We start from the raw sequence: 22,626 nt of genomic DNA, 5'->3' as shown, positions 1-22,626 counted from the left end.
ACTGGGGGAAAAGGCAGCTCAGATAGAAAAGGGAGCACCAGGTAAAGGGTGGTTGGAGGACCTGCTTGGGATGGGAGATACATGTTAAAAGTTGACTATAGATTGAACATGATGGCCACTCAATACCTCTATTGCAAACCACAACACCCAAAACGAGAGAGAGAACAAAAGAAAATGCCCTGCCATAGAGGCGGGGTGGGGTGGTGGGGATGTAGTGAAGGGGTGGGTGGGATACTGGGATCATCGGTGGTGGAGAATGGGCACTGGTGGAGGGATGGCTACTCGAGCATTAAATGACTGAAACACAAGCACGAAAGTTTGTAAGTATGTATCTGATTCACTAATAAAAATATAATAAATTAAAATTTTATGCAGGTATAGCAGAATTTATAACATGTGGTTATGGTCCTACTTTTACTTTCTCAGTCTTGAAGATGGGAAGATTCTTGTTTGGTTTTAGCACAGTTAATGTGGGTAGTCTTACTCAATACCATTCTTTCTCTAGCTTATGAGTATCTGGCATAAATTCTGAACTGTATGAGTCCCATAGCAGAGAAAGTCCTTCAATACTAGGGACCCGGGAACAAGTTGTCTCATAAACATTTGAATCAGAAGTCAGACCCAAAAGCCACCTAGAGAATACTGAAGAAAAAGACTATTTTCCTTGAATACAAAGCCTCTTTTCTCATGAATAAATCGTCCCACCCTATTTCTGAATGATGGATCCTGTTTGAGCAGATGCAAGTCAAAAAGACATGAGTGACTTGCATGAAGAACTGAGTTTTCCTGTTATAGTTAGATCAAGCTGGAATTTCGATTGCCTAATGAGTTAAGTGGACTGGATCGATAGCACAGCGGGTAGGGCGTTTGCCTTGCACGAAGGCTGACCTGGGTTCGATTCCTCCGTCCCTTTCAGAGTGCCCAGTAAGCTACCAAGAGTATCCTGCCCACACGGCAGAGCCTGGCAAGCTACCCATGGCGTATTCGATAAACAGTAAGAAGTCTCACAATGGAGACGTTACTGGTACCCATTCAAGCAAAATTGATGAACAATGGGATGACAGTGCTACTGTGCGACAGTGCTACAATGAATTAAGTCGCAGTTTCTAATCACCAGGCAATCCGGTAAAATGTTTTAAATATTTTCTTCTGAGAATAGTACATCAACAATTATTTATCCGATTTAATCCTTGAGCAATGCCAATTGCCGAAACCCAGGATTGTTGTACTAGGGACCTTTAGATCTTCAGTCTAACGCTCTCCCAACTGAGCTATTTCAACTACATTTAAGCCTTACCCTTTGCTTTGAATTGGTCCCAAATCCATGTTGAAAATTAGGTTGCAAGTTATGTAGAAATTGATTCTCTTTCCGCTGGTGCCCTCTGTCTATCCCACTTTTCCTGTTCTCTTCTGTCTTGTGTCAGGGGCATGGCTCTGTACAGCCCTGTTTGCATCCTTGGAGCAGCCAGAGCTCACCTTCATTTCTACCTTAATGCTCAAGTGGGCGATGACTTGTAAACAATGATAGCGCTGGTGTACACTTAAGAAGTCCAGAGTGAGAAATTTACAATCCTTTGTGTGGTGAATTATCACCTAATAATTTTTCTCCTTATAGGTGTAGCTTTGGAGTTTTTATTGAAGGAAGTCCTTGTAGCAGTGTTAAAGGAGATTAAAAAAGTGTTTTGAGATACTATTTGACAAGGAAAGAGAAATGTAAAAATAAAAATGTATTCAAGGTGAATATTGTGAGATCCTAAAATGTAAAACCTTTGTGTAGGGAGGGGACTTTGTTGTTGTTAATCAAAGGAATGAAGGTGTACAGAATATTTTTTAGAAAATCTTTAATTTTTATTTTAATTTAAAGTAAATGTATTATTTTTTTGTGGTGTTGAGTGTTGAAGAGCCTCATAAATACAAGTTTTTTACTATTGAGCTGTGTCCCAGTATTGAGGGGGTTTATTTTTAAGTAGAAAATACTCAAATTATACATACACCTATAACCTTTATGTTTGTGAAATAAAAACCCAGTTACATGAAGGGATGAGTCCAGCCTCTAAAAGTGTTTTCAATCTGAGCACACCTTGGGTTTGGTTACATAATTTTGGGGTCTCTTTGCAAAAGGAGAAATGCAGGATTTATTGTTTACAGATGAATAGGGATTTCAACACAGGGTCAGTTGAGCATTAAACCATGCATAGACCTCCTAAGAGTGGGGCTTTGAAATGTCACATGCCCATGAAATTAGCCCTAAGCACAGATTTGCTTTTTTCTGGAAGCATTTTAGAGGCATTCAGTGTGAAGAGGTCAAAACAATAAGAACTTTTCAACAAGAGGAATCTGGATTTTAATCACAAGCATCAGCAGTTTAATAATTTGTGGCTAGTGGCAAGTCACATTCCCTCTCCAAGTTTCAATTTCTTCATCTCAAAAATGAAAGAGGAGCTATGCTGTAGCCCACAGGATTCCTGGAAGGATTAGTAATACTTCACATTCAGTGCCTGGTGAGGAGGAAGTAATGAGGATGATGGCTGAACAAGTAAGTTGAAAAGCTGGAGCTCCTTAATGACTATGGACTTGACTTTCTGATGTCTGTTCCTTCAGCACATAGAAAGACACTTGGAGACTTTAGCCTTCTTTGTGACCAATCCTAAGGACACTCAGTAACCGCTGCAGCTTAGTGGGAGTGGAGATAGGAGACTAAAATGTTGAATAGTAGATTTTTCTTGAGATGTTTATCATAGAGTTGATGGGATAAGACAAGAATACAGGAAATGATACTTAAATACGTTAAATGCAGTGTACTTTCAGTGATACAGGGGAGTTGATTAATCAGATAATAAGACGTAAGATACGGTTAGAGAATAACTGCAGAATTTAGGTGGCTCCTTTGCTGTGGCAGAAAATGAAATTATTAGAGTTGAGGGACTAAGGTCGGTTATAAATCTCTTCTACCAAGTGATAGGTTGGAGACCTCACCTGGCTGAAGAGGGACAGAGACAGTAACAGTGAAGGAATAGAAGTTTATTTGAGCTCCTGGGCAGACCCGACATCTGCCTTGGTGAGGCTGGAGTAGAGCCTTGCCCTGGGAAGGACTAAGCAAGGTTTTAAGTTACCTTGGGGGCACAGTGGGAGGGAGGGGAGAAAGGGAACGAAGGCTGGTGGGACTACTGCATTTGGTCTGACCTTCTGTAATCTGTAGGGGTCAATGTGAGGAAGCATGGAACACAGCCTGGTAGCTTCCTGGCACCAGGTGGGCCATAAATCCTGTCCTCCTCACTGAGGGGCAGGGTGACCTTTGATTCAGAGGTGCTGCTATCTCATCAGCCAATCCCCGTTGGGTCCTGAGTGGTGCCATTTGGTCAGAGTAAACCTTACACCAAGAATTCCTTGTCTTGTTGAGAATTGCTTAATAAGTAGGGTAAATTTTTTGACTAGGTGGCACCAATAAATTATTCCTTGCAGTACTCACACTTTTTTTTGGTAGATTCCTCCTATAGTCATCTGAATGACTCTATGAACAGTTTTCTTTTGTACAATGTGGCAGGGGTAACCATCTAAAGTCCATGAGAAGTCAAGGAAGCTTTTGCTTTTGCATCTCTGGCGTCCCTGAAAATGGCTTTGAAGAAGGAGCATGGAGAAAGCACAAGCAGAGTCTAGGAATGCATGGGGGGTAGCTGAAGAATTCTGTGACCCAGCAAAAACTGTAACCCAGGGGCCGGAGCAATAGCACAGTGGATAGGGCGTTTGCCTTGCACATGGCCAACTGGGTTCAATCCCCAGCATCCCATATGGTCCCCCAAGCACTTCCAGGAGTAATTCCTGAGTGCAAAGCCAGGAGTAACCCTTGAGCATCGCCGGGTGTGACCCAAAAAGCAAAAAAAAGAAAAAAAACCTGTAACCCAGACACACGACCTTTGTCTTGCTGCTGCCGCTAGTACCTAGATGTTTAAGTCATTCCTGTCCTCGTTGATGCAGCAGCTCTGAGCCGTAGTCCATCTCTCTATTCTGGCGATGGCATATGTCATATGGGCAGATATGTTCTTCTGTGCCCTGTTCTAATTCCTGTCCTACAGAATGGTGGGAAATAACAAGATGGCTACTATTTCGAGTCTCTACGTTTTGGAAGACTCAATGGAGTCTCTACCTCAATGTAGAACTTGACATAGAAGTTGGTACCTGGAAGTAAGCTTCTGCCATGACACAAAATGGAGTTCTGGCTTTGGAGATGCAGGTGATGGGACATCCATGGGATGACAGACACAAGACTGGTGCGGAGTTGGGAAGAGGGATGGGAAATGTCTGAGCATGAAATTTCTTGCCATGAGCCTGATGTTACACTTTAGCAGAACAATGGCAAAACTGTTTCTTTGGTTACAGGCAAGATGGAATGCATGTCCAGGGTTCTATGTTCTGGCAGGATAGACATGATACCAACCGGCTCCTTTTCAGTCGCATAACATAAAGGTAAGAAATATCAAGATGAGTTACAGAAGTAATATTCATCCAAAACAAAATTTAGAGAAAATGAAAGTTAGAGCTGCCTGGGTTTGAAAATAAAATATTCTCAGATTCAGACTTTGCAGCCAGTAAAAGATTTTTTAAAAATTACATGCAATGTTTTATTCATTCAGTTTAAATTGATGACTGTAAATCTTAAAATGGACACCCTAAACTACCAGTTAATCCTCATATATTTTACTAATAAACTTTTCCTGTCAGAAGGAATATTTTATGACTCTTCTATCTTCAAATCTCTGGCACTCTCTCCATCACTGCGAACTGCGTAGAGATGAAAGAATGCAATCAAATACAAATCAACTCACGTACTCTACACCAACTCCATTTGCTTCCCTCATCTCCATCTTCAAATTTTGCTTGTTCTCCTAAGGCAAGTAAAATAATTTCTCTGCTCTGGTCAATTCTTCTGCTTGAGCTTTGGTCCAGTCTTCCCTCATATCCTCTCTTTTGTGCAGTCTTCTCCTGCAATGATCTCCAGCCTCTTTAGCAACATGCCCTGACTCCTGTCCAGCTAAATTATTTCCACGGGCTCTTAACATGTAGCAAAATGGCTTTGTCTTTGTGTGTGTCTGTGTGTCTGTGTGTTTTTCTTTGTGGGGGGGTGGTTGAGTTTGAACCATACCTACTGTACTCAGGGCTTACTCCTGGATCTGCTTCAGGAATCACTTCCAGCAGGGCTTGGGGAATATAGAACCCAGGTTGACTGGGAAGACAAGCACTTTACCCACTATATGATCTCTGGCTCCATGAATATGGCTTTGAGACATCTTTCCTTGACCTGAAACTTTTGGCAATGTTCACAGTACTAATATTTGTCTGTTCTTCATGCAGGAAAACTTGAATGAGTTGTTGTAAAGTTATTCTCTCATCTTTTCCACCCTATTCTTTCCCAACCATTTTCTAAAGCACTTTTGTTGTCACTACATGGAAGTGATTTTTCACAAGGTGCACACTTTTATTTTGCCCAAACCATTGGTGTCCTATATCTTCATCTGGCAGGATCTCTCAGCAGTTTTTGACTAACTGATCCCTCAATCTTTGATTAAAAATTATTTTTTCCCAAAGGCATGGCTGGAGCGATAGCACAGCGGGTAGGGTGTTCGCCTTGCACGCAGCCGACCTGGGTTTGATTCCTCCGCCCCACTTGGAGAGCCCGGCAAGCTAACAAGAGTATCCCACCCGCACAGCAGAGCCTGGCAAGCTTCCCGTGTCATATTTTATATGCCAAAAAACAGTAACAACAAGTCTCACAATGGAGATGTTACTGGTGCCTGCTCGAGCAAATCGATGAGCAATGGGATGACAGTGGTAGTGACAGTGATGGTAATTTAAGATTTATCTAATTGTATTCTTAACTGACAGTCATTCTTTGACATAAAGTTTTAGCAACTCATCTTTTGGTTTGTTTGTTATTTTTCAACTTTTCTTAAACATATGCCTAAATATGGGAGAAGTTCTTCTCTTTATCGACATGCCATCCATAAATTGATGACTCATTATTTTGTAGGGAGATGTGCCTGGGATTTCAGATTTAGATAAATAGGAACCCTTCCCAAATCTTCAGTCAGTTATCTCCTATTACCCCCCATATATGGACAATATGAAATTATTGATACTTACCTCTTCCACACACTCTTCCCCATATCAGAAAATAACATCTACAATCAAGAAACTCAGACATATGTTGATACACGATAATATCCTTACCCAGGCATCTGTCATGTTCTCTTCCTCAAAACATTCTAGCAAATTTAGCCATTTTTGATTGTGTAGGATCAATAGAAGTGACTTATCACTCATCTGGTAAGCAGTTTGACTTTCATCCTTTTTCATTTGGGACTAGTCTGGGAGGAAAACCAAGAGCATTTATAGCATTGAAGTAGCATGAATAATCTCTTAGGAGCACAGAGTGGCAGTGCCCCTCTGCAATCAGGTCAGGAAGTAACCTTCTTAGCTGATTACCAGCACCATGAGCTCATTAATGACCATATGGTGTCAGGACCTGAAGACAGCCAGGCTCAATCATTGTAACTCAGCACTCAACTCAGAAGAAAAGCCATGATGAGTCTCTGCCAGTGCCCAAAGGAGATCAACCTCACCCTTATTGTCTCTTTCCTCAGATGGTGATGAGGCCCGAGATCAATGGCAACGTGATGATATTTTTTTTAGAAAAGGCATGTTTGATAGTTATCCTGTCAGTTTTATCATTTAAGATTTAAATACTCTATTCTGCCAGGGAAGAATGGCATATGGAGACCTGTCAAAGGATGGGTTCCTTCCTGTTTTAAATTATATCCATGGTCTGGCTTGGGAGAAAAGTTTACATAAAAGACGTCTTGATATGGAATTGATTTCTCTCATATGTGGAATAGAAGGAAACATGGCATGAAAATAAATGCCCAAGGCAGCAGACACTGAGAACTGGTATTTAGTAGGAGGTTTACCATAGTGTGGGGTGGTGGGTAGGGCAGCTTAATGCGTGTGTGGGGGAGGAAGTACTGGGACAATGGTGGAGAGTGAAGTGGACACTCAGATGGAGGGTGGAGTGCTGAAATCTTTTATGTATAAAACCATGCCATTAACAGTAATTTAAATCAAGGTGCTGGAAAAAAAAAGGAAGAGCAAAATAAACAAATAAATAAGTAAATAAATAAAAAAATAAAATTCTCTGGTCAGACTACATTGTGCTAGAATCAAGGTGGGGGTGGTGGGGAATAGAAAATACAAATAGTTTTCTTGTTCCTACATTAAAAAAATTTTTCTCCATGCACTCAACTCCCAGCTTCATAGTAGCTGTATTCGACAGTGTTTGATAAACACTTGAGAGAAATGAGTGAATGTCTAGCAGGAGGGAACACTAGTAACCCCTGGCTTCCTTGTATGGCTACCTTCTCAGTGGTCATTTTCTGTGGTCACCAGGCACTGATGTTTGGGCCCCTTTGATCTGTCTTCTTTTAAATTTTATTTGAAGCTTGACTAACTTGAACACAGTCTCTGAGCCTTTTATTCTTTATGTTCCTCATGACTCACACAGAGACTAGTGGCCCCTGAAGTTTAAATTTAAAAAATGACAAGGCTAATTTTTAAATACAGAGAATGCAAAGTGAAGGCTGTAGAGACAGTGTAGTGGGAAAGGTATTTGCCTTGTGTGAAAAATTATAAAGGCGCACATGATTGGGAGGGGGAGATACAATGATGTGTGTCGTGTTCTGTTGTTCTCGGGCACTCGGGGCAGTTCTCTCTCGAACGCACCACTCGAGTTTGGTGTTCTTGAGCTGCTGTGTATGTACTGAATCAGGACGGCTCCTCCTTGTGTTCTGCTTCTGTGTGTGCCACTGTGCTTTCTTCTGTCTGTCTCTTTGTCTCTGTCTCTGTAGTTGCTCCTCTGGTCTCTTCTGACCTCTCTCTGTCTCTGCTTCTGTGTCTTCTTCTGTCTGTCTCTTTTGTCTTCTTCTTCTGTATCCCCTGTCTTCTTCTGTCTCCCCCGTCTCCCCCAACAGTCTTATCTTATATAGCAAATTACATAGGGCGTTAACACAGGTGGGTTGAACATTAACAAATCAACAAAGAAGGGTAAGACCATTTCTTGAGGAGATTAACAAAATCTCATCTAAGGAGATTACTAGGAGATCCGTTCAAGGGTGGGGTCCAAACAAGGGTGTGTTAAGGTGTGTCCCTTTCTTCCTTCCTCAGCTAGTAATCCGCTTAAATAGTTATAGTAAATTTACTTCTAATATTTCTAGCAATGTCATTCTGTATGAGCACAGTAAGAGATTATATCAGACTTAAAGTTTGGTTCTTCCTGAGGACATTCACTATATATTCCAGACCAAAGTCCTCAGGCCAGGTTAGTCTTCCTAACCCCAGCAGGGTCCTAGTCTTGTCATTACTTTTGGATCATGACAGCATTTGTCTATCACCATGCTCTCAACTTATAGTTGAGTATTGTGGCGCTTTGGTCTGGCCCATTTTGATGCCAGGATAGCTCGCAGCTTGCCCTGAGTCCATTCCGTCCCTCGTTGGGACCCTGCTTTTGGTGTGCTAGGAACCAAGGGCAACTGAGTGGAGAAAGCAGATGCCCGGGAGTAAATATTATTGGAGTCAATCAGCTCCCAAGGTGCAAAGCATAATATTAACTGTCTTCCTGTGTCCGTACAGAAAGGACATTGCTCCAAGGTAAACTAAGTTCCCTGCGACAAAGCTAAAAGGACAAACGCCATGTTATCCTACAGCCTTGTATGTGGGTAACCTGGATTTGACCTCCCACTCCCCTATGGTCCCACTGAGTTCCATTAGGAATGATCCCTCTATGCAGAGCCAGGACTAAGCCCTGAACATCACTGGGAATAACCACCCCTTTCCTCCAACAACAACAACAAAATAAAAAAAAAAATAGTTTCTGTATTCCTTTTGGGAGATAGCTAGTCTTAAACAGTAATGTCTTGGGGATGTCATAACTTTGCTTAATGATACAAAAGACTTAATACCAATGTGAATAAGGGTATCTCTTTCTCTTTTGATAAGAGTGTTAAGCATCGTTGAGATTATAATAAGTAATAAATGATGTTGTCAATGCCAGAAATATTGATCTCTCTCATAGTTTTTGCTCTTTTTTTTAAAAAAAAGCTCTCATACAGCAGAGCAACTTGGATTATGCGGTGTTAATCAGTGGGCAATGTGCCTGGGCATCTCCTGCACATACATCTGGACATTATGCCCATTTCATTCACTTTAGGGAAAATAGTAGCAAGTTGGCAAAGAGAAAGAGTCCCTTCAGTTACCGGCTTGGAGGCTTCTAATTTATTTTGAAGAACTGGCGAGAAATTGTTATTCCTAAATTAATGGTCTTGGTTCACTCCACCATAGAGTGATTTTTTTTTTCTGAGCTGTTGGCAGTGTTACTGCATGTTGTTTTTTTATTCTGGAGCCTGTACTAATTGGGGTTTTCTTTTGACTGTCACCCAAAATAACAGTGGTTTTTTATCACATAGGGGTTTATTTCCTCTCCTTATTAAAAACATGTGAGGCAAATCGGTTTTCTTTGAAATTGTCAAAAACTCAGAATTCTGAATCTGGAAAGGTAGTTTAGTGATAGAGCAATGCCCTCCCCCAGCTTAAAAAAAAAAAAACACCACTCAGATTTTTCTTTTAAGTCTGCCAAATTTGTGGTCTGCTTTATTTTCAAGGTCATGAGATAGTGCCTTTTCTCTTTGATGCATCATGTGAAATGAAATTCTATAATTCAGAAAGAATAGGGGAAAGGGTGCTGCATACATAAGTCTGCCACAGTCTACCCTTGCTTAAACAGCATGCATACATTTTCTTTTCAGACATAGGTCAACACCTCTGAAGTCTTATTCAATTCTAGTGCTCAATTCAAAGTCACAAAGTGTTAGGTTCTTGGGTTCCCATAATGAATAAACTTGAAGTTCTTGGGTTTCCATAATGCATAAACTTAACTGCACTTATAGTCCATCTTAAACACTTGACGATGTGTAGTTGTGAAAAAGAAAGAGGGCAGGAACAATAAAATAGCAATAGAACAAAGAGGAAAACTGGAGATATATCAGGGCAATAGTTGGATCCTCTGAGGAGTGATGGCTTTGTACCTAGCGGTGGACTAAGTGTCTTGGTAGCTGAGTGACAGTATCTGACTCTATTCTCTGAAACTACAGTCATTGAGGCTAGGTGGTAGAGCATTTATTTTATGGTATGAAGCCTTGAATCTTATAAAATATAGAGATTATAGTCCCCAATACCACGCGTGAGAATAGTACTAGTAAGTATATTGTTACTGAAGTTTTCATAGGCCACTTCTTGATGGAAATTTAGGATTTGGGGATTATTTTAGGTGTCAAATTACCACAGACTATTGGTAGTCAGGCCTGAAAATTCTTCAGAAAATGTTTCCTCCAAATTCTTAGTAGGCATTCAGTCTGCTTATTATTTGTGAGAGTAATAGTAATCGACAACTTGCTTAAGTACTTTTTTTTTTAATAATGTAGGAGTACTGCTATTTATTCAGCCATTGATTAAGCTGATTGAATTGGGCATGAGCTTCACATTACTTTTTATTTATTCCATTCTGAATTTAATGTTATTTTATTATTTTATTATTATTCCCCCCCCTTTTTTGATTCACTGTGAGATACAGCTACAAAGCTTTCATGTTTGAGCTTCAGTCATATAATCATCAAACACCCATCCATTCACCAGTGCACACTTTTCACCACCAAAATCTCTAGTATTCCCCCACTGCCCCGCCCTGTCCCAGCCCTTTCCCTGCCTGTGTGGCAGACAATTTCCCCCATACTCTCTCTCTACTTTGGTTACATTCGATATTTCTACACCAGTCTCACCACCACTCAAACCTGCCGAAAAGGCAATGCTAGACGATTTGTTTTGTATTGATTGTTGTGGATAGAATATAATGTCCAGGAAATTCTATGTCATTCTCTTCCAGGAGCTTTAGTTTATAGTCTCTGGCTGGGTCTTGGCCATTGATGAGATTACATGGTGCTGGGGGCAGCTTGTGGCTGTGCCTGCCAAGCTTCTGAAAAACTGGGGACCTGGAGGGAGGAGGCCCAGGCCTGATCTAAGCAGGCTTGGAGATCTCAGTCATGGGTTCCCACATATATCGGTTTCCCTGCTGGTCTGCTCTCTGGTGAGGTTCATCCCATTTTGGGTAAGGCTTGTGCCCTCTTGGGTGATGCTTGTCCAAGCGTGAGGAGAGTGGCTTTGGACGGGGTGGCAGTAGGGTTCTGGAGGTTTTCAGCTACCAGGGGTCTGCTTGGGGCAGGGAGGGAAACTCAACCTGCCCCCCTCCGAGGTGTCCTGGTGAAGACAACCTGGTGCCAGGTCAGGGCATTCTGCAACGCTCTCTTCTAGGAGCTTTAGTTTATAGTCTCTGGGTCTTGGCCATTGATGAGATTACATGGTGACAGGGGCAGTTTGTGGGTGTGCCTGCCAAGCTTCTGGAAAACTGGGGACCTGGAGGTAGGAGATCCAGTCCTGATCCAAGCGAGCCTGGGGCTCTCAGTCATGGATTGCCACCTACCTCTGTGCAATAGGCTCTAACTGCATGTTTTGATCTCTTTTGCAATTTATGGCTCTCTGAAATAAGGCCAATAAATGAGCTTATATAGCTGAGCCGGAGATGGTTTGTGAGTGTGTCTCTCACATACCTAACTTTTGGCTGTTTAATTCTTGGTAAACTTGGCCCCAAGTTGTTGAGACCTGGCCAAATGCACAGCAGCAATTTTGGGGTATCTGGAAGTCTGAAGGTGTCATCAAGCTGCTGATGCACTCGCCACACAGGTACAGGTTTACCTGCTGTTGGCACCATCACTTGTATCACTTGTCATCCCGTTGTTCATCGATTTGTTTGAGCGTGTGCCAGTAATGTCTACATTCATCCCTGTCGCATGCTAGTGTAGCCCAATGGAGTCTGCTCACTCCAGGAACATGAAGAGCCTCAAATCGTTCATTCAGGGTCTTGATGAAGAAGTCTGACCATCTCATAGGTGGCCGACCATGCTGTCTTTTGACGTCCCATGGAATCCAGTTGGTAATAGCTCTAGTCCAGCAGTCGTCCCTAAATCACATTACATGTCCAGTCGTTCTGATTTTCGATGCCTTGGCAAATGAGACAGCGTCCCTGATTTTTGATTGTTGACAGATGGACAGAGGTCGGAACTCCGGATTCCTTTTCTCACTTGAGTGAAACGTGTTATTCCAAGCACAGCTCTCTCAATTTCTCTTTGGGATACCTGAATAGCGTTCTCATCCTGTTTTCCTAAGATTCAGGTCTCTGAGGCGTATGATAGTGCAGGAAGAATAGTGGAGTCAAAAAGATGTGCCTGGAGCCAGAGGTTCTTCGTCCTCTTAACCACATCTACAATGCTCTTGAAGGCGTTCCATGCTGTTCTCTTCCTCCTGTGCAGTTCAAGTGATGGGTCGTTTGTCATGTTTCGTTCTCAACCCAGGTACACATAACTGCTGCATTCGAAGATATTCATTCTGTTGAGAGCAAATGGAACATCAAGAACTAGTCTGTTTCTCATGAACATTGTCTTTGTGAGATTCAGCTGCAGTCCAACCTTTCCACACTCACGGTTGAAGTTGGCCAGCATTCGTGCTGGTTGGCTGATATTTGGATTTGGTGTTATTAGAATGATGTCATCAGCAAAGCAGACGTGGTATAATTGCCGACCATCTATCTGCACTCCCATTCCTTCCCATTCCAGTCATCATATGATGTTCTTGAGGGTGGCACTGAAGAGTTTCGGTGAAATGGTTTCGCCCTGCCTAACCCCTCTCTTTACGTCAATGATCACTTCTTTGTAGAATGGTGAGATCCTGGTGGTGAATCTGTAATACACCTCACAGAGGATCCTGATGTACTGAGTTTGAATGCCCTGTTTGGCTAGGGCTTCAATGACCACTTCAGTCTCAACAGAATCAGTGGCCTTCTTTAAATCAATGAATGTTAGACAGAGCGGCATCTTGAACTCTCTCAAGACCTCAATGAACTTGCTCACTATGTGGAAATGGTCAATCATGCTGAATCCTTTCCGGAACCCAGCTTGATCGCATGGTTGTCCTTCATCTAGTGTGCTGCCAATCCTATTCAGGATGACACGAGTGAATAACTTGTAGACGACGAACAACAGGCAGATTGGGTGATATTTGCCGATGTCGTGGATGTTTCCCTTCTTGTACAACAGGACGGTCCTGCTGGTTTATCATTGGGATGGAACCTTGCATTCAGACAGGTAGAGTGTGAAGAGCCCAGCCAGTGTATTGACAAGTATCAGTGGCAGATTCTTCGGGTGTTCCGATCTGACCTTGTCTGGACCGGGTACTGTATGCTTCTTTACCGAAAAAAATGGCGTGTTGGATTTTGGAAGAAAGAACACTATGAACAACATATCCATCCTGTGGAATTTGGTATGTGGGCAGGTGGACGTGGCTATCGAAGAGATCTGAGTTGAAGTCGTGGATAATCTTTTCTATTGCCCTCTGGAAGATGAGATAGAGCCATCAGGATATCGGAGGGCAGTCATCTTGTTCTTATAGTTGGTGAAGGACAGGCAGGTATTGTGAATACTTTCCCTGGCTTCTGCCGCATTGGACAACACTGCTGATCTTCTCTCTTTGAGGTCTTCCTTTATTGCTTGTCTGCATAGCTTTTCGAGCTCGGACGTTAGCTTGTAATTGCCTGAAGCTCGCACCAGATCACGTTGGTGAATGAGCTCAAGAGTTTCTGAAGACAGGCGACTTTTTGTGGCTTTCTCTCTGTCTGTGTTCCTCACACAATCATGGAGGTGCTGAACCAGTCGATGGTATTCCTTGTCGATGTTGTCAACAACAGTATCTTCCTATATTGCCACAATAGTGCCAAAGAGCTTCCAGTTGGAGGTTGTTCTGGGAGTTTTCTTCCTAAACTTTGCAGCCCTTTCTCTCTGCTCCATGAAGTAGAATTTCACATAAAGGAGACGGTGGTCTGATCCCATTTGGAATTTTGGGACAACAGCAACATCAGTCAGGCAAAACCATTGATTGAATATGATGTGGTCAATTTTGTTGTGGGACTGCCCACCTGGAGACTCCCATGTCCAGCGTTTAGATTCAGCTTTCTGGAAGTGTGAGTTACCATGGATGTCTTGGTCAAGATGGTGAGCTCACACAGTCTCTCACCCTGTTCGTTCCATTCTAGGCCATGGGTCCCAATGTGGAGCTCTTTGGGTGACTTTCTAGGTCCTATCTTCTCATTAAAATCACCGACAATGACCTTGTAGAAAATGTGATCTTCTTTATAGAACTTCTCCAGCTCCATGTAGAACTTCTCAATTTCCTCTTCGTCGTAGTTGGATGTTGGTGCATAGACGACAAGGATAGAAACTTCCAGCAACAAGCCACATGTATTCCAATGTAAGCGTCCGATTCAAGTTGTTAGGCATTAGAATGAATCAATGCTCATTGCCAAGTTCGTGTTGACAAGGACACCAATACCACTGATGCCTCTACTGTCGCATGTTCCGAGGAACTGTTATTCTCCAGTGTTGAAAACAGTGGGATGTGTTTGATGCCTTCTCATCTTCATCAATCCAATGACGTCATACTTGATCTTCTGTGCTTGCACCATCAGGTTCTCAACGGATGCTTCTGATGCCAGTGTACATGCATTAAAAGTGCAAATGATCATTTTAGTTCTTTGTTTTGGCAGCCTAGTTCAGCCCTGAGATTTTATCAGCCTCTCCTTGTTCATCCTTAATGTTGCCATATTGGGGGCTCTTTCAGGGTCAGGGGAATGAGGCCCATTGTTACTGTTTTTGGCATACCGAATACGCCACAGGTAGCTTGCTAGGCTCCACTGTGCTGGTGGGATACTCTCAGTAGTTTGTAGGCCTCTCCGAGAGGGAGGGAAGCTTTTAAGGTGGCTTCTAATCAGCACCATCCCCCAATTTAAGTATTTTTAAAAAATCTGGATAATCTGCCCTTTTACCTATTGTTCTTTGTGGGTGCTCTGACCACTGTCTTTCCCTTTAGCTTGATCACTTTTGTTTTGAGAACAATAGGCTTAAGTGTTAGGATAATCTCTTAGTTGCCTCATTTCTTTTCTTTTTTCTTTTTTTTTTTTTTAATGTAGGAGTACTGAGGGCTGGAGCGATAGCACAGAAGGTATGGCGTTTGCCTTGCACAAGGCCAACCCGGGTTCGATTCCTCCACCCCTCTCAGAGAGCCTGGCAAGCTGCCAAGAGTATCTCGCCTGTATAGCAGAGCCTGGCAAGCTACCCATGGCGTATTTGATATGCCCAAAATAGTAACAATAAGTCTCACAATGGAGACATTACTGGTGCCCACTTGAGCAAATTGATGAGCAACGGGATGACATTGACAGTGACAGTAGGAGTACTGCTATTTATTCAGCCATTACTGAGGCTGATTGAATTGGGAAAGGACTCCACATTACTTTTTTTAATTCAGAGTATTAATTTTATTATTATTATTATTATTATTTTTAATCAATGTGAGATACATTTACAAAGCTTTCCTGTTGAGTTTCAGTCATACAATGATCAATCACCTAGCCCTCTACCAATGCACATCTCCCACCACCAAGGTCCCCAGTATTCCCCCAATCCCACCCCTCCCACTGCCTCTACGCAGACAACCTCTGCCATACTCTCTTTTGTATTGCTTGTTATGAATGGCATAAGATGTTTTGTGTCTCAGTGCTCCTAGAATTCTAAAATTTTATATAATTAGGGTCTGGAGAAATCTCTCCAGCAAGCTGCTCAGTTCTGAGATTCTTTTGTGTGTCTCTGGGTCGTGGCTGTTAAGGAGCTTAAGTAGCATCTGGAAGCAGTTTGTGGACATGACCTTCAGGGTCCTATGGGGACGAGAGGAATGAGAAGGACGCCCTATCCCTATCCCTTGAGGCCTGGAGTTTTCCAATTGCCTCATTTATGACAAGTTACTCTCCTCTTTCTTGCAAAAAACTTTTTTTTTTATTTTATTTTTTTTAATTTTTATTAAATCACCATGTGGAAAGTTACAAAGTTCTCAGGTTTATATGTCAGTTATACAATATTCAAACACCCATCCCTTCACCAGTGCCCAAATTCCACCACCAGAAACCCCAGTTTACCCCCCGCCCCCACCCCCTACCCCCTACTGTATAACTAATGAATTTCACTTCATTTTTTCTTTACCTTGATTACATTCCATAATTCAACACAAAACTCACTATAGTTGACATAACTCTCTCTCTCTCTTTTTTTTTCTCTTTTTCCTTTTCCATTTTTTTTTTTTTAATTTTTCCCCCTCATCCCCCTTCCTGCGCCTCATAGTATGGTGTACTCCACGCCACGTTGGCCAGCGTGGGGCTTTTGCTTAGCTCATAGTCCAGAGGTGGCTGTTACATTAAGAACCTTCAATATTTCAACAAAAACTTACTGTTATTATTTGGAGTTTCCCCCCCAAGTCTGACCTGTTCAAATGGAACCCTTTCACATTGATGACAATTATAAATGTTAAGTCGCGCGGACGCGGTAGCGTCCGCGCGGTTTTGGATTTCTGTATAAAGTCCTGGGAAAATTCTGCCAGAAATTACATATTTCCTCCGTTAGCCGGCGTGGGGCAAAGGTTTAATTCACAGTCTCCATACATGGGTGCAGGCACTTGCTGGAACCCCAATTCCTAAAGCTGTCTCTGGTTCCCGCTTGTTCCACATCCACCGGCTCTGCAGGGGCATGGGCGCCCGGGCCGAAAACCCGGCCGGCCGGAGCCGAGCACGGGCCCGACTAGGGCTGGCTCTGTATCCTGCGGCTGTTTCAAGTTCAAAGCACACATTTTTTTTTTTTTTCCGCGCCACCAAGTTCGTACCTTCTCAATGGACCCACAAAATGTCGGACACCACGCCTTCTCCCGGAGGGGAGAGAGACCAAGAAGGAAGGTTCTTTCCTCCGTTAGCCGGCGTGGGGCAAAGGCTTAATTCACAGTCTCCATACATGGGTGCAGGCACTTGCTGGAACCCCAATTCCTAAAGCTGTCTCTGGTTCCCGCTTGTTCCACATCCACCGGCTCTGCAGGGGCATGGGCGCCCGGGCCGAAAACCCGGCCGGCCGGAGCCGAGCACGGGCCCGACTAGCTCTTGCAAAAAACTTTTAATGAAAGGTGTTGCAGGATGAGGATAGGCTTTTCATTGTGTATTTGCTTTTCATTAGTTTTATTTCAGTATTATTAAAAAACCTAGCCCTTTTCTTCCTAGGTTTTTTAGGGGATCCCCTCCCTCCCTGCCTCCTTCCTTCCTTTTTTCCTTCCTTCCTTCCTTCCTTCCTTCCTTCCTTCCTTCCTTCCTTCCTTCCTTCCTTCCTTCCTTCCTTCCTTCCTTCCTTCCTTCCTTCCTTCCTTCCTTCCTTTTTTCCTTTCTTCCTTTCTTCCTTTTTTCCTTTCTTCCTTCCTTCCTTCCTTCCTTCCTTCCTTCCTTCCTTCCTTCCTTCCTTCCTTCCTTCCTTCCTTCCTTCCTTCCTTCCTTCCTTCTTTCCTTCCTTTTTCCTTTCTTCCTTTTTTCCTTCCTTCCTTCCTTCCTTCCTTCCTTCCTTCCTTCCTTCCTTCCTTCCTTCCTTCCTTCCTTCCTTCCTTCCTTCCTTCCTTCCTTCCTTTTTTCCTTTCTTCCTCCCCTTTTTCCTTGCTTACCTTCTTTCCTTCCTTCCTTGCTTCCTTGCCTCCTTGATTTTCCTCTTTTGTGGGGGGAAGTTTTAGCTATACCCAACTATGTTCGGGGATCACTGGCAGTGCTCTGGGGTTCACATTTGTTGCTGAGAATCAAATCAGAGCTAGCCTCTTGCAAGATAAGCACATTATTGGCTGTACTATCTTTTTAGGCCAGAAAACCTGAACTTTTCAACTGCAAGATCTCAAATTGTGGGACCCTTGCTTAATTGAACTTGCAAGCTGCTGGCAAGTTTTAGCTTTAGCAAACTGGCATTTCCTTACCTCTCTCATAGCTCTACTAGCTCCAGACTAATTCATCTTTCTCGTTCAGTGTATTGCCGACATTGGCAAGGATTCTGCACACATTTGCTCTACTGAGCACACCTTCTTTGTCATCTTAGATGCTCTCTCTGCCCTCCAAGACTCTCAGATGGTAACTTAACCACACTCATTTCCAATACTAAACAGCTGGTCTCTGGAACCTCCTGATATTTTGTATTATGCCACATTGTTGGGTGTGGAATGTAGCTTGATGGGTGACTTTTAAGGGATGATATGAGGTAGCAAAGAAATATGGTGGAATTAACTTTTCATGGAATGAATTTTTTCCAGTGGGAAACAGGAGGTAAGAAGTGAAAGGAACATAAACTCATTCTTCCCTTTTCTGGAGGACACATTTGAGTCACTGTTTTGTCAAACTGACCAAGTGAAGAAGTTCCTAGTGTTTTGCATTATAACTGCCAACTTTGTCCATACCATTCACACTGTATGAATTGCCCTCCTAATTGGTCACCCTGTATCCATTTCTTGCTTCTCCTTTCTTCCTTGCATTGGTATTCTGTCTCAGTAAAGTGGCAGCACCCAATCACTGTCTAATTCTCTGGGTTTTTTCCTCCCTGAAATTTAGGAAAATGAAAATTACACCTTAATGCTTTCCTTTTTTTGTAAAATTTCCCATAAAACTAAAGACTTATCTGGTAATTTAATATATACAAGTTTAGGTCAAAAGTTTGAGTAAATGGTTTGCTAATACCTAGGAAGGACCACTAGATTTCTAACCATCATAATACAGGTCTCCTCTCCGCAAAGATTCATTAAGGCTCTCCTCAATAGAAAAAAAAGAACGTTTCAACTGCAAGATATCAAATTGTGGGACCCTTGCTTAATTGCCCTTAGTTCCTAGGATTCCCCCAAAAAGGGTCCCGATGAGGGACTGGATGGACCCCAGGCAAGCTGTGAGCTACTCTGGCATCAAAATGGGCCAGGCCAAAGGGCCACAGTACTTAATTATAAGTTAAGAGCATAGAAAAGATACTGTTGTGTGTACTAAAATATAAAGTTTTTTTCTTTATTTTCATGCATGGTTTTTATTTTTCCAATGCAATGCAAGGTTTAAATTCAATTAAAAGAACATTTAGAGTGTTATGTAGACTCTAACACAATTTTTGCAGTTTGTATTTTATTGTTGATACATGTGTATGCATGTATGCATATAAACATAAAGCATATACACATAGATTTTTATATATTTTTGCCAGAAGAGTAGAAATGTACAATAGTAAGCAAACTGATTTTGCTTTCATCTTGTTTCTTGATACATATTTGGCTGCCAATATTAAATCTTCTAACTTGTTGATGAGTATGGAAAATTTTAATAAAGGTTCTTTTCTTTATTTTATTATTTTTTTATTAAGGCACCAGAATTTTACAAATTTATCCATAGTTAAATTTAAGGCATACTGTAGGACAACATTGGTTTGTCCTTTCTCCCTAGCTACAGTGAGCTTAGTTTTATCAGGTTACACCCATCATAGTGCTCCTGAGTCACTCCCATGTCTTTGCTTATCTGTAAACTCTTCTCTGTGCTCTCTTTCCCAACTGGTCTATCATATTTTTCCCCCAATCAGACTCTGTTAACTTGTAAGGTCAGATCTGTCTAAGGACATTTGACTTGTATTTATGAGTGAAATATTGCCTTTCTCCTCTCCTTATGTCTTTTGCATAGATTTTAAAGCAATGTCCTTTTTTAATAGACACAGGAAGACAGTTAATGCTACGCTTTTGCAACTTGGGAGTTAGTTGACTTCGAATAATATTCACTCCTGGGCATCTGCTCTCTCGACTTAAGCCTCAGTTGCCCTTAGTTCCTAGCATCCCAAAAGCAGGGTCGCAATGAGGGACTGGATGGACACAGGGCAAGCTGTGAGCTACCCTGACATCCAAATGGGCCAGGCCAAAGTGCGACATAACTATAAGTTAAGAGCATGATCATGGACAAATTCTGTCATGATTCAAAAAGTAATGACTAGACTAAGACCCTGCTAGGATTAGGAAAGACTAATCTGGCCTGAGCACTATAGTCCGAGATCTATAGCGAAATGCCCCCAGGAGAGCCATCCTATAAACTTAATGTATCTATTACTGTGTCTATACAAAATGACTAATATTATAATGTTTATATGATTGTTGGACTAAGGGAAGGAGAAAAACACTCATAGATGGAATTTCATTCTTGGGTGGGTTGTGTACTGAATGAGAATTTGTCCTAGAAGAAGCTTCCCCTGAGGGAAGGACTTTACCTCTGTTGATTGTCTGACCACGCCTACATGTAATTATTACTCCAACCCCTCATGCTTTGGGGATTTAGCTAAGGTGGCAAGAGTGGGCTGGGGGAGGCAGAAGCAGGAAGGAGATGGGTGAAGGAGCAGGATCCAAAAGGAGGATGAGGGGAATCTGGAGGAGGAAGACTCGAGTGGAGATGGGGATGGAATAAACTGCAACTGAGACCAACCAGCCTGGCCCTTGTTCCCTCCTTCATGCACCCATCACCATCAGCTGTCCAGGGTGGGGGAAGCAGCGTGAGACCACCAAACGCAGGTAGGGAGGGAGAGGGGGGGAGACAGAGACAGAGAGTGGGAGAGAGAGACAGAAAGAGGAGAGAGAGAGAGGGGAGAGACAGAGACAGAGAGTGGGAGAGAGAGACAGAGAGAGGAGAGAGACAGAGACAGAGAGAGAGAGAGGAGAGAGAGCCGCTGCAGCCTTTCATATTTTATTTCTTGAAAACACAGCATACAATGTCCAAATACCGCTTCCAACACCAGTATCAACTTCCCTTTACTCATTTTCCCTTGTTCCCATCCACACACTACCCACCTCAACCTGCCTCCTTAACAGGCACATTTTTAAGGAAAGGGTTCTTGTGTTGTTGTTTATTTTGGGGTCATGCCCAGTTGTGCTCAGGGCTAACTCTTAACTCCTGACTCTGTGTTCAGGAATCATACCTGGTAGACTTGGGAGACCATATTGGATGCTGGAGATTGAACCCGGCTCGACCTTACACAAAGCAAGCATCGTACTCACTGTACTATTGCTCTGGCCCCAGGAAAAAGATTCTTATATTTACTTTTCATTTCATGTCTTTGTATAGATTGTTGTGCAAAATGTAGTACTGGCTTTACAGAAGTTAATTTTCTGCTAGTTGTGAGGCGGATGTGTGAGATGTTTAGGTTGGTGAGGTCTCTCTTGGCTTGCAGATGGCGCCCTTCTTGTGTTCACCCATGGCAAAGAGGAAGGGAGAAATTTATAAGTCTATGGTCCTGTCATATTAGGGGTCCCTCCTATAGGGCCTCATTCAACCACAGTTACTGATATAAATAGACCCAAGTAGGAAAACTCCAAGACAGATTATACTCAAAATAACAAAATCCAAAGATAGATACAGAATACTGAGAGTAGCAAGATTTCTTGCATATATAAAGGAAATCCCCTAAGATGTATAGCAGATCTATCAAATGAAGAATATGGAAATACATAGTACAAAAACTCAATGAACAACTCACCAAGAATACTCTATGAAGCCAGATTATCATTCAGATTTGAAAGAACTACATAAAGTTTTACAGATAGGTAACAGTTTAGGGAATTCAGAGCCTTGAAACCAGTCTTGCTAGAAAGGTTAAAAGACCTTTCTAAAGGACAGGAGAAACTTCTCATCATTGAACTCAGTAATGGTGCATATGTCTGTCCTCTATAAATTAGATATAGAAATTAATCACAAATTAACTTTTATTGATTTATTTTCTAATAATTCTATTTGCCATTCAGTTACATTTTTTGGACCAAATAATATAAAGTTAACTTGCATTAGACCCGCCAAGGAGCAAAAAACTTCATTTATAACAGAGAAAATATGATAATTGCGACAATAAGACCCAACTACAACTAAAATTTAATGAAATAATGTTTAGGGAGTAGAGTTGAAAACTAAGCTATGTAAATAAAAATAGGCAGTATACTATATCGCATGAGAAGATTTTAAAAAATTTTTTGCAACCACATCTTTCTCTTTTTTCAAAAAAAAATTTTATTAATGAGTCACCGTGAGGGTACAGTTACAGAGTTTCATGCTTGTGATACAGTCATACAATACTTGGGTACCCATCCCTCCACCAGTGCTCATTCTTCTCCACCAATGGCCCCATGGTTCCTCCCATCCCCTCATCCTGTCCCCCCCACTCCACCTCGCTTCTGTGACAGGGCATTCCTTTTTGTTCGCATGAGAAGATTTGAATTTATTTGCGAAGGTTAAAACAGTATAGCAGTCACTACAAATTGACTTTGGTTGATTTATTTTCTGAGAATTCCATTTGGCATTTCTTCATACTTTTTTGGAGCAAGCAATATGAAATTAATATATTCCTGCAAAGGGATCACACTAGGGGATGGAAGGGAACCTGGGGACACTGGTGTAAGGAATGGGACATTGGTGATAGAATTGATGTTGGAACACTGTATGCCTAAAACAATTCTATTATGAACAACTTTGTAAATCATGATGCCTTAATAAAATTTAAGAAATAAACTGTATGTATATGAAATTACTTTCTA

General features: G+C 42.0%; 1 non-coding gene and 1 pseudogene across 1 annotated transcript; both read right to left on the bottom strand.

Moving 5' to 3' along the window:
- LOC129405967 (uncharacterized) overlaps positions 1-14,725 on the bottom strand; it is a 32,192-nt pseudogene extending 17,467 nt beyond the window's left edge.
- TRNAF-GAA (transfer RNA phenylalanine (anticodon GAA)) lies at positions 1,206-1,281 on the bottom strand. Its single transcript has one exon. It is a non-coding gene; the product is annotated as a tRNA-Phe (tRNA).
- Positions 14,726-22,626: the final 7,901 nt, after the last annotated feature.

Source organism: Sorex araneus, chromosome 6, assembly GCF_027595985.1.
Source record: "Sorex araneus isolate mSorAra2 chromosome 6, mSorAra2.pri, whole genome shotgun sequence".
Taxonomy (NCBI): domain Eukaryota; kingdom Metazoa; phylum Chordata; class Mammalia; order Eulipotyphla; family Soricidae; genus Sorex; species Sorex araneus.
The sequence above is the reverse complement of the archived record's forward strand: the minus strand, read 5'-3'. Positions and strand labels throughout refer to the sequence as shown.